The sequence below is a fragment of the Pan paniscus genome, chromosome 1 (genome assembly GCF_029289425.2).
Source record: "Pan paniscus chromosome 1, NHGRI_mPanPan1-v2.0_pri, whole genome shotgun sequence".
Taxonomy (NCBI): Eukaryota; Metazoa; Chordata; class Mammalia; order Primates; family Hominidae; genus Pan; species Pan paniscus.
The window spans coordinates 170,868,253-170,880,763 of NC_073249.2; the positions used below are offsets into that span (position 1 = coordinate 170,868,253).

At 36.5% G+C, this 12,511-nt stretch overlaps 1 long non-coding RNA gene across 1 annotated transcript; it reads right to left on the bottom strand.

Annotated features, from left to right (window-relative positions):
* Positions 1-7,083: 7,083 nt before the first annotated feature.
* On the bottom strand, positions 7,084-12,130 carry LOC130540501 (uncharacterized). The gene is made up of 2 exons (XR_008954483.1): positions 11,965-12,130; positions 7,084-7,369 (listed from the first exon to the last, which is right to left on the bottom strand). It is a non-coding gene; the product is annotated as an uncharacterized LOC130540501 (long non-coding RNA).
* Between the last annotated feature and the right edge of the window lie 381 nt (positions 12,131-12,511).

Here is a 12,511-nt window from a genome sequence, read left to right on the forward strand (position 1 = left end):
CATTTTTCTGTGCAGATTATAAGTATATAAATTTTCAAGTGAAAGGTTACTCTACCCTTTGCTTCATTATCAACTTAGTTAACTCAGCAAGTAAAACATGTACTCACATAAATATTTGTATCAATAAATATCATTCTACAACATGATTTTCATGCCTATGATAGAATATCCTAGGAATGCAGCAAAATGTCCTTTGTCAATTCTCTAACATTATTTAGCCTTCTCCCCTTTAAGTTAATAACTACTATTTTTATTTACTTATTTATATTTTTATTTTATTTTATTTTGAGACAGGGTCTCACTCGGACTCCCAGGCTGGCGTGCAGTGGCGCAGTCTCAACTCACTGCAACCTCTGTCTCACCGGTTCAAGAGATTCTCCTGCCTCAGCCTCCCTAGTAGCTGGGACTACAGGCATGTGCGACCACATTCTGCTGATTTTTGTATTTTCAGTGGAGATGGGGTTTTGCCACGTTTCCCAGGCTGGTCTCGAATTCCTGAGCACAGGTGATCCATCCACCTCAGCCTCCCAAGGTGCTGGGATTACAGGCATGAGCCACCGCACCTGGCTAATAACTACTAATTTAAAATATTGTAATTCATTTCTTTTAAATTAATCATCCAGAAACAAACATATTTCTTTCAAATGAGTTATAAAAGAATTTCTTGTTAAAAAATATAGGGAGTTTAAGGCTCTGCTACTTTGTCATGTTAATCTTTGAAAACTTAATATCAATTTACAGTAAAAATATAAATAACACTCATTTCTTAGTACCCCTGCCCAAACTAGGTGGTGCAGCATAAAGATATTTTTGCCAATTTAGGTGAAAATGTTATTATTTTAGTTTGTACATTCCTATATACTTGGGGATGGTTTCTATTTCTTCTGATATAAACTTTGTGTTCAAATTTGTACTTTTTTTTTTTCCTTTTGGGTACTGATCTTATTCTTACTGATTTGCAAGAAATCTTTACATATTAAGTTCAGTAATTTGTATGTCTGAACATTGGCACTATTTTTTCCTGTAATGTATTGACTTCTTGTTTTTATACATACCATATGGGATACATAGAATGTTAAAAATATTTTGTAGTCATAAGGATTAGTGATTTCTTTTATGATTGCATTTTTGGTGTCAAGCCTAGAATGATTATATAAATTTCCTCTATAGATGATTATATAAATTTTTGCTTATATTTTCTTCCAGTGCTTTACAAGTATTTTTAATTATATATATAAAACACTAATATAATTTTATTGTAAAATTTAAATGTTTATGATAAGAATTACTGAAACATGCCCTTGTTTCCTTGATTATCTCATTTAGTCTCATGGCGTAGAATGTGATCTGATGATGCCCAAATTTACACATCTATTTCTGACCTGTCCTGTGAATTCCAGAGTTACATATCCATCCACTATTCAATATCTCTTCTTGGATATCAATTAATAATAAGCATTTCAAATTTAACGGATCCACAACTAATCCCTGATACCCCCTTTAAAACCGCCTCCTCCCAGTGATCCTTCCATGTCAGTGATTACCAAATCTACCTTCTTATTGCTCATAATAACAGCCTCAGAGTCCTTCTGCCTCTATTTCTCTAACATGCTTCTCCTAACCGATCAACAAGTCCTCTCAGCAATACTGTCAAAATATATCCAGAAACTAGCTGCACTGTCACCAACCTGATCTCACCCACTGCCATCTCTCTCTCCAGTATTATGGACTCGTCTTTGTGTGATTCTCTACATAGTAACCACAGCGATCCTGTTTAAAACAAAAATAACTAAGTCGGATCATGTCTCTCTGTGGCTTGAATATTCCACCAGCTTACTCGCTCACTCGGTGGAATCACTGAAGTTCTCAAGTGGCCTATAAGGCTCTGTGAACTGTGTCTTATCTTTTATGCCAGGCTCACTCTCTCTTGCACTCACTGTTTCTTCTGTCAGAGAAAATGCTCCCATAACCAGATGGGATGGCTCTCCCTCACCTCTTCTACATCTTCACACAAATGTCATCTTAGTGAGGCCTGCTCTCCTTGTCTTGTACGTGTGTGTGCACGCATGCATGTGCTTTATTTTCCTCTGAAGCGTTTGTCACCATTTAATATAGGGTACATTTTACTTAAATATTTTATTGATGGTTTATGTCCTCCCCACGAGAATGTATGATCCATGAGGGCAGAATTCTTGTTGTTATTCACTGCTGTATCCCCAGCAACAAGAATACGGCCTGGCACTTTGTAGGCACTCAATCATTGTTTAATTGAATTAACTAATTAATTTATGATGATCTCCCCTTTTCTTATCACTCTCAAATTCAGTCTGTTCCCCACATCCCAGAGGTAACTAACAGTAAGTGAAGAAAGTAAGTTGAAGAATACATTATATGCAAGAAATCTATAGTGTAAAAAAAAAAAAGTAAGTACCAAAATACAGTTATGGAAGAACACACACCAAACTAAGATGCTGTTATTCCACCTGGAACTTATTATTTTGTGAAGTATGAGGGGGAATATATTTTTTCCCCAAGTGACTTGCCAGTTGTGCTATTATTATAAAAAACTCTCCATCAATTCCCCACTGATCTGTTATGCCACTTCTAGCATATATCACATCTGTCTCTACTCAGCTCAGTTTTCTTGACTGTCTATATCTGCAAAGCACAATTTTAAAATTATAGCTGTATAGCAAAGTTGCCTATCTATTAGAGTTAGTCATCTCTTATTACACTTTTCCAAAATGTCCCTGGCTATTTTCATGAGTTTATTCTCTCAGATATCTTTTGGAATTAAGTTGTTGGGTTAAAGAATTAGAATTTTAATTGGGATTTCATTAAATTTACAGATTAATTTGTGGAGAATTCACATACCTACAATACTAAGTCTTTCCATCTTGGAACATGGTATTTCCTCCCAGTAATTCATCTATTTTATGGCCCAGAGTATAGTCATTCTGTCATCCTTAGGTTTAGTACATTTCCTATTAATATTTAAAGTAAATTATTACTGGAATATAGAACAGCTATTCATTTGTATGTATTAATTTTTATCATAAGCCAATGTACTGAGTCTTATTATTAGATCTTTGTTGTTGTTGTCTTCATCATTGTTGTTGTTCCTGTTGTTGCTGTTGTGACTATTTGGTTTTCCAGATAGACACTCATCAGCTCAAAATAACAGTAATTTTGTCACCCCTTTGATTAGCCTGGTTTCCTCAGAATTCAGAAATTGAGGTAGTGGTTTATATACCAGTAATTGAGTAGGGACTACAATCCCATTTAATAGCTTTTGCACACTGGGGGGCAACGCAGAGAAAGACAATCAAAAGACATGTCGCTGAGGGGGTCACAGCTAGAGGTGACCACTTGTCTTATTCCCACAGGACTGACTGAGAAGCAAATGTAATACATCCCTGGATTACCTGTGATTAGGAGAGCAAAGGAGACGAATTTCTCCATTTTCTTGCATCTACCATTTGTCAAAGTTTCATCCCATGAAGTGTTCACTTTGCCTAACTTCTGGGTTTGCATGCGTGGGCACTGAGTGTAGTCCCAGCACTTTCCATGCCTCAGAATTAAGAGAGAGGCTCCAGGTAAGGAGAGGCACATGGTGCAGGTCTGAGGTGAGGCTGTGTTGGATTGGAACAGCAATAAGTCAGTCTGAGAGTACATAGAACTGTGCTTACTGGAATAAGAGACAGATGAAGCACAGGGGATGTGAAGTGGTATATAAGAAATGGCTGATACAGACCACCCCTTGTACCCAAGATCCTCTAATGCCTTCCATGATATTCAGCTGCTATAGTGCAATATGGAGGCAAAAATAATGCCCTTACTTCATCTCTGAGAGAAGGGAGATACAAATCCAATCTTTTATAGAGTCACATTCAAAAAGGTAGCCAGCCAAAATCCATGCAAGGTTTTATAAGAGGGGTAATGAAACAAGGTCTAGTCCCTGTTTGTATTAGTCAGGATTCTGTTAGAGGGACAGAACTAATAGGCTATATATGTGTGTAAAGGGCAGTTAATATTAAGTATTAACTTACACCATCACAAGGTTCCACAATAGTCTGTCTGCAAGCTGAGGAGCAAGGAGAGCCAGTCTGAGTCCCAAAACAGAAGAACTTGGAGTCTGATGTTCCAGGGCAGGAAGCATCCAGCACGGGACAGAGATGTAAGCTGGGAGGCTAAGCCTGTCTCTCTTTTTCAGTTTTTTCTGCCTGCTTTACATTCTCTGGAAGCTGATTAGATTGTGCCCACCAGATTAAGGGTGGATCTACCTTCCCCAGCCCACTGATTCAAATGTTAATCTCTTTTGGCAACACCCACACAGACAAACCCAGGATTAATACTTTGTATCCCTCAATCCAATCAAGTTGACAGTCAGTATTAACCATCACACTGTTGTTAAAGCTACGCTGATGATCTCTTACTTTCTGCCCAGTAGAGTCTCTGACTTCCCTTTTGGGGTGCCTGCAGAAACACTCTCAGTCATTCTGATGTTATTTTACATGTGTACCATGCATGTATTTATACTGAAAGTGCCTTTCTTATAGGCAAGCGTAGAGTCAGGTCTTGCTTTTTGAATCTAGTTTGAAAATGATCCCCCTTTTAATTATAGTATTTAGGCCGTTTAAATTTAATGTATTTATTGATACAGTGGGCATAAATAGTCATTTTGCTATTTATTTTCTATTTGTTTCTATTTCTTATTTCCTTTTATCTTCTTTGCTGCCTCCTCTTGGATTATTTTTTAGTATTTTACTATTCACCACTATTGGCTCAATAGTTGTTTTTTTTTGCAGTACATTGTTTAGTGGTTGCTTTAGGATTTACGATTTTCTATTTTAACCTACAACTGCCTTCAAATTATATTATGTGACTTTGTGTACTGTATAAGAATCTTACAATAGTGTACTTCAATTTCCCCTTCTTATACTTCATTCTGGTATTGTCATGCATTTTACTTCTACCTATATTCTAAATTTTACAACTTAATATTATTTTTGTTTTACAAATTGATTTAAGGAGAAAAAGTCTACATTTAAGATTTCTAAGGGTCATTCCTTTTGTAGATCTGAATATCTACCTGGCCACATTTTTCTTTTTCCAAAAGAATTTTCTTTAACTTACAGTGCAGATATTCTACATATAAATTTTACACTGCTTTGTTGGTATAAATTTTTAAAGCAATAACTTTTTTTTGAATAATATTTTCTTTGTTCTGTCCTAATGCTCTGTTTATGTTTCTTTTGCTTTTATGTATTTCATTTTGGGCAGTTTCTACCATTATATCTTCAAGTTAATTTTTCTTTTTCAGGAGTCAACCTGTTTATTTTCTATTTTAGTTTCATTGTATTTTTTTTTCTAGAAATTCCACTTGCGTCTTATTTTTATATCTTGCATTTTTTCTTCTTATTCTGTTTATGTTTTCACTTTCTTCTTGAAAAGATGAAACATTTCAACATATTTTTGGTCTGATAGTTTTATTATTTCTGTCATTTAAGGTCTGTTTCTATTAATTTTTTTCCAGATTATGGTCTATAATATCCTGTTAATTTTGTATTGAATGTCAGTGTATTAGTCAGCATTCTCTAGAGGGACAGAACTAATAGGATAGAGGTATATATAAAGGGGAGTTTATTGTGGAGAACTGACTCACACAATCACATGATGAAGTCCCACAATAGGCCATCTGCAAGCCGAGGAGCAGAGAAGCCAGTCCAAGTCCCAAAACCTCAAAATTAGGGAAGCCGACAGTGCAGCCTTTACTCTGTGGCCAAAGGCCCAAGAGCCCTGGCAAACCACTGGTGTAAGTCCAAGAGTCCAAAAGCTGAAGTACTTGGAGTCTGACGTTCAAGGGCAGCACAGCAGAAAGATGAAGGCTGGAAGACTTAGCAAGTCTGTTTATTCCACTTTCTTCTGCCTGTTTTATTCCAGCTGTGCTGGCAGCTGATTAGATGTTGCCCACCAAAAACAAGGGTAGGTCTGTCTGTCTTAGTCCACTGACTCAAATGTTAATCTCCTGTAGCAACACCCTCACAGACACAACCAAGGACAATAATTTGCATCCTTCAATGCAATCAAATTGACACTCAGTATTAACCATCATAGCCAGACATTGTGATTTTACATTGTTGGGTGCTGAGCTTTGTAGTATTCCTTTACATAGTATTGGATGTTGTTCTGGAATGCAGTAATTTGGAATCAATTGAATCATTTTGATGTTTGCTTTTAAGCTTTGTTAAGGCATGTCAAGAGTAGCTGTAAGTCTAGAACTAGTTTAACCCCACTACCATGGTGATTGTCTTCTGGTAATTTGACCTGATGCTCTATTACAATGTCTTTCCACTTGGGTTGGTTGTCACACAAACCACTTCAGCCCTCTGAAAGCTCTGGAAATTTTTTGGTTTACTAATTTCCAATGGTTCTTTCTGGATTTGGGTTGTTTCCTTTCATGTATGCATAAATTAGTACTTAGTCAAACATCTGGAGGACCTCTCTGGAGATCTCTGAAGCATGCTCATGGTCACTCTCTCTACCTGTGTGTGTGTGTGTGTGTGTGTGTGTGTGTGTGTGTGTACCTCCCTCCACTCTGGTACTGTATCTATGAAGATTTAGTCACCTTTTACGTCCCCAGATATGATCTACTTGATCAAGTAGACATGATTTACTTGAGTTTTCCCTACATGCTTTGCAACTCTAGGCTGTAAGTTGGGCAATCATAGAACTCACCTTGTTTGATTTCCTTCTCTTAGTATTTTGCTGCTTGTTGTTCAATGTCTAAAACTCACTTTTTAATATATTTTTCTGGAATTAAAATTTTTTAATAGAGGATAGTAAATATGTTCCCTGTTCTTCCCTTATGTCTTGGAAAAGAAAGTCATTTACACATAAATTATACTTCAGAAAACTTTCTTTTTTAAAAAGGAAAATGATTGTTGTAAATTAATCAGACTCTAGGTGTTTGGTAGTGACAGATGCTTTTTGGGAATTCTTATTTCCTTTAATGATGCGTTGAATTTTTCAGTTTCACTCCAGAACTTGGGTATATTAAAATAAAAACTATAAGTAGACACCTGTGGTTTATATTTTTATTTGACTAATTGTCAAGGGGAAAAAGAGCTTTGGGGTAAATCTGATGAGTTCAGTTTTGGATTTATGCTTGAAGTCCTGTTTAATGCCAGATGGCAATGGTCAACAATCAGTTGGACCTATGGTTTCTGGCATTCAGAAGAGTTCTGAACTGCAGATAGAGATTTAAGAATCACACTTCAGGAGTGGTAGCTGAAGCTCATCAGGATGGAGTAAATATGGATAGCTGGTAAAGAAGAATCAGAGGAGAAGCAGGTGCAGAACTGGACTCCTAGCAGAAAGGCAGAGAAAGAAAGAACTTACAAAGGAGTATAATCTAGAAAAGTGTTGTTAGAACTAAATTCAATGTCAGCTTTCCCAAAGAAATTAACATCTAGATGAATAAAGAGTACTGTAACCTCATTTACTATTATTAATAACCCTGTGTGGTAGGCTGTTTCCTAAGCACTTATTGTCATTTTTTATTCTCTCTTCCCTCTCTTTCTCTTCTCTCCAGTAGGAGGTAGTTATTCAGCCCTTGGATTCTGAGGATGAGATGCCTACATGAGTGGGATATTGCCTGAGATTATGACTAAGGGCCCTTCTGAATCTTGTTGATCATGAAAATTTGGTAAAACACAGATTTTACAATAAAATAACAGTAAAAACCAATCAGAAAACTTTGTAAGGTGCTCTGCCACATACACTATTAAGGTCAAAATAGAAGCTCAATATTTTTTCCATGACTGCTATAAATAAATTCCTGGAAAATATTGTAAACTGGTATGGGGCTCCTCACTTATATAACTCATTTCTGTTTAATTTCTCTCCATCTGAGATTGAATAACTCTGAGGTTAGAATTGTATTGCTCTTTATGTGGTAAGACAGTTTAGTGTTTAAAATTATGCTTCCACTCAAGGTTTTGGCAGCTAGTGGGTTCTTCCCTTCTCTAAATAATTTAATGAATCTACAAAAAGGAATTAGATTGGTCTTTGATTTGATCACATTTCTTCCCAATAGATGTCATTTTATATAAAGACATTAACCCACAAACAAAGAAGAATTCAGTCTTCTTTGGAAGACTATAATTGGAAGATTTAGAATTATATGGGTAGAGTAAGTTCCTTCTTAAAAATATATTCATTATTGGCAGCAAAAGGAGATAGTCATTTATGGAATGGAAGAGATGGTGAGTTAACATTTGTCAATTTGCCCAGGTGTTTAAAATATGGTTTTCATTCCTTACCACTCAGTGAAATAAGACATATTATTCTCATTTTCTACATAAGAAAATGCCTCCAGGGAGTTAATAATTTGCTCAAGGCCATCAAGTCAGTCCATTGTGATTTGTCTAGTCTGGTTCATAAGTCTTTTCACTTTCTCTATGTCCTGCTGCATTCAAAGTGCAGGAAGGCAATTTCTGCTGTATTCTGAGATGTCAGAGAGTTTGTATCATTCCAAAAGACTTAGGAATGGAGAGTGGTACAGAAAATAATTTCTACCACCATACCTAATAGATATTTTGTTTGTTTGTTAGTACTGAAGTATGTAAGTACATAGAAGAAAGTAACCTATTTTATTATATGTGCAAGAAACATGTACTTAGAAAATAACACAGGATTTTATCTCGAGGCACCTGGGTTCCAGTTCTAGATCTGACACTCACTAGCTGTGTGTCCTTGAACAAGCTACTTAATTGTCTTAAGGCTTGGTTTTCTTATTGGGAGAAATGGGGTAATAATGCCCACTTCATATTGCTTTTGTAGAAATCTGAATGTGCATCTGGCTTTAGCAATGTTCCAGAAGATTCAAAGAGGCCCCTGTTGCCAGTAATTTTTATGTTTGGAGTCCAGAAACAGTTCATGAAAGGACTACCTTAAGGGAATGTCAGATCATAGCCCCTTTGAGTAATGTGAAACTCTGTTGCTGATCCAATGAGTCACAGTAAGGAAATGGAGGCAGGATCCGAAGGTGATATGACAGATAAAAGTGACAGCCAGTAGAGAGGAGATACACAAAGGGTAATGAGGAGTGAAGTCTGGTAGAGTTTGCTGAAAGTAAAGTGGCTTGCAGCAGTTCTCACATTTATAGGAAGCCATGTGCTGGGCAAATGAATATATGAGAATCAGTATGGAGTGGGAAGCATGAGATGACATTTTAATTGCAAAAGTGTGTAGCATAGTTCCTCACTTAAATAGTCTATAAAATAAATATTAGTACTTTTCCCACATCCTTTATTGGAAGTTTAGTCCTAGAGAGATAAAGGGGTACAGATGAAGGGAGCTATGGATGTCAACAGGAAGAGTTTCACCCTTACATTGGCAACAACCTGGAGCACTACTGTATTGAGGAGGGAGCCATAACATCTGAGTGGTGCTTTGGAAAGATTGGCCTTGCCATGGTGTGAAAGATGAGACGGAGGGATTACAAGCTGAAAGATCAGTTAGGAAGCTGATGCAATAGCCTAGGTTTATGATATGAATCTGAGCTGGGGTGCCACTAGCAGAATAGAGCAGAAAGAAGGAATTTGGAAAACACAATGGAGAAAGACTAAGATTCTGAGATAAAAATTGGTTAGGGAGGAAAAAAAAGAGGTGGAAATGATTTTGAAATATTTAATCAGTGACTGGAAAAGTGGAGGAAACATGAACTGAGATAGAACTCACCATAGTGGGGTTAGGTTTCAGGGCCAGCATTGAGACTGAGGGATTGGGATTCTGAAAAGTGTTGTAGTAAAAGAGGAATTGGAAATTTACTTGTGGACCTCAGCAAGTTAATAAAGAAGATGAGATGAATCAATATCATATAATTTTAAAATGTAGTCAGAATAGAATAAGAAGGAGATTTCTGCTTTGAACTGCTACATGTTGGGCTAGATAATACTCAAGGACTTCTATGTGCAATATAAAGGAAGAGAGAGATGCAAAAAAAATCACTGCATTTTCTGTGTACTATGTACACAGATATTGTTCTTTGCACTTCACATGCAAAACAAAATTTTACTCCCAAACAATCTATGAAGTGGGTATTATTGGTATCTCTATTTTATAGAAGAGAAACTTGAGGCACAGAGGTGATGATAAAGTTTCCTAAAGTGATATATCTAGTAAATTTGAGTCTGGGTTTCAAACCAGGAAACCTGACTCCAAAGCCTCTTATCTTAATTGTCATATGATTGTTTTCCCTATGGTACATCTGTATATAACTGGGAAAATGAAAACTAATGATAATTAATATATGCATGAAAGTGTTTTATAAATAATAAACATCACATATTTAAACCGCTATTCTCCCTATTTTACAGAGGAGGATGTTGAAGATCAGAAAGGATAAGTATCTTTCTGTAGGGTAAATGGTTAGTAAATAGTTGATTTAAGACTCTTTAGGCTGGCTCCAGCCACTCTGAAAGCCATTGTTTTTCCTACTAACCAGTGCTGTTCATCTGTAAAGCCTGTTTGTGTGTGTGAGTATAAACTCATTGAGGAAAGCATTTATTCAACCAACATATGAATGCCCACCAGGCTCTGACTTAGACACTGGGAACAGTGACATAAGTGATCATTCTTTGGGGCTATCAATGCTCACAGGCTAGTGTGGGAGACAGACATATTAGAAAACAACCACAACAAAATAAGGATAATTCCATATATTGAATACTCTGAGAAGGGAGGACTTTGTAGTTTGCATTTTATTCAATTCACTATATACATATTGACTGCCATTATGTTTTGAGCACTGGGCTGAGAGTTAAGGAAATAGAGAAAAATAAGACAGAATTCCTGTCTTCAGGTTGGCCACCCAAAAGTGGCAGCATTGCTGAGATTTGTTTGCTTGAATTTAAATAAATGTCTAGCTATTCCATTCCGAGATATCTAAGTCCTATTTTGCTGCCAGGTTAAATTGAGAAATCTAATCTTTGCTTTTCTTGTGGATATTACACCATGTTTCCTTTCCCCTACATGTACCTAGAGACCCAAGTATCAGGTAAAGTCTTTAAGTTCAAATAAGTAGTGATGGATAAAGGTGATATACTGAAGAAATGACTAAATTGAATGTGGGTAAGAAAATGATACTTCAAAAGTGGTTTCATCTTATATGAGCATTGAGCTTTGGCCAGTTTTTACACCTCAGCACCTTGACTGTATTGTATTTCTAGAAGGTAGAGAATATTAAACATTGTTAATGATTGATTGCATCTCAGCTTTCAAGTGTTACATCAAACGGACCTTTAAAAGAAGGAATTTTATTCTTTTAAAGCATATTGACAGAACTTTTTGATTATTAAAAACTAATGCCCTGGATTTACTACATTTAATCCAAATTTGATCTGAGAGTGAAATTCCTTTTTGGCAGCATCATCGGTAATTTACTGTATTGTGGGCTTTCCTTTCTGGGGCAAAAAATATTGGCTAGGGGAGGTCTGGCTAACACATTGTAAAATAAAGCTGGCAAATGGATTATGTGGGACTTTGCCAATTCTATACCCATCTGAAGATTCCCAAGTGAACCAATACAGCTTTCCTTTACAGCTGCCCTCTGAGAACTGGTAAGCACCTCTGAGCACTCAAAAAGACCTAGGGCTGTGGAAATATACACCTGGAATGGATATTAATAGTCATCTAGCTTACCTACTCTCCTAAATCAGGAATTATTTTATTTGAAAACACCCCTGATAGAGGTTCACCCAGATTCAACTGAACTTAGTATGTTGGAAGGCTACATTTTTATTATTGGTTAGCTCCAAATGCTAAACATCTGATAAAGGTCTCTCAGACACTTCTACGCATAAACTCTAGTTACTTCACCTGAGATCACAATGGACTTATCTACCCCCTCTTTAGCATATAGCCCTGCAGATACTTGGAAGAGTTTACTCTTATCCTTACCCAAGTCTTCTCATTTTTCTGGAAAACATAACTAGGTCTTTCAACTATACTGATTGCTCTTTTCTGGACTTTCTGTTTTATCAGAATCCTTTAAAAACTGTGAGGCTCGAACAACTATCCAAGTGTTCAGTCAATTTCAATATACTGCCTATCTGTTGAGCGTCCAGTTATAATCAATATGATTCATCTCATGTGCCGCCTCTCCTGCCTCCAGTTAATTACCAGTATCTGCCTGGAATGCTATATTAAGGAAGATTCTAATGTTTTCTCTCAGCTCCAATGTGATCTGGGTTCTGATATTATCTCTGCGCTCTGCAGTGTGCCATGGGCACATGAGGTAGGTGCACGAGGTGGAAATAGGTTTGCCATATTGATACCTTAGGTTTAATGACTGTCTGAATGACCATGTCTCCAACCTCTCACATTCCAAATTTCAGATTTTCCTGAATACCAAATCTAAGAAGGCTTGCCACTTGTGTTTTCTCCATTTCCTTTAAGCTTACAGTATCCTATTTACTCTCTGAAAACTTCACTGTACTAATAGTTC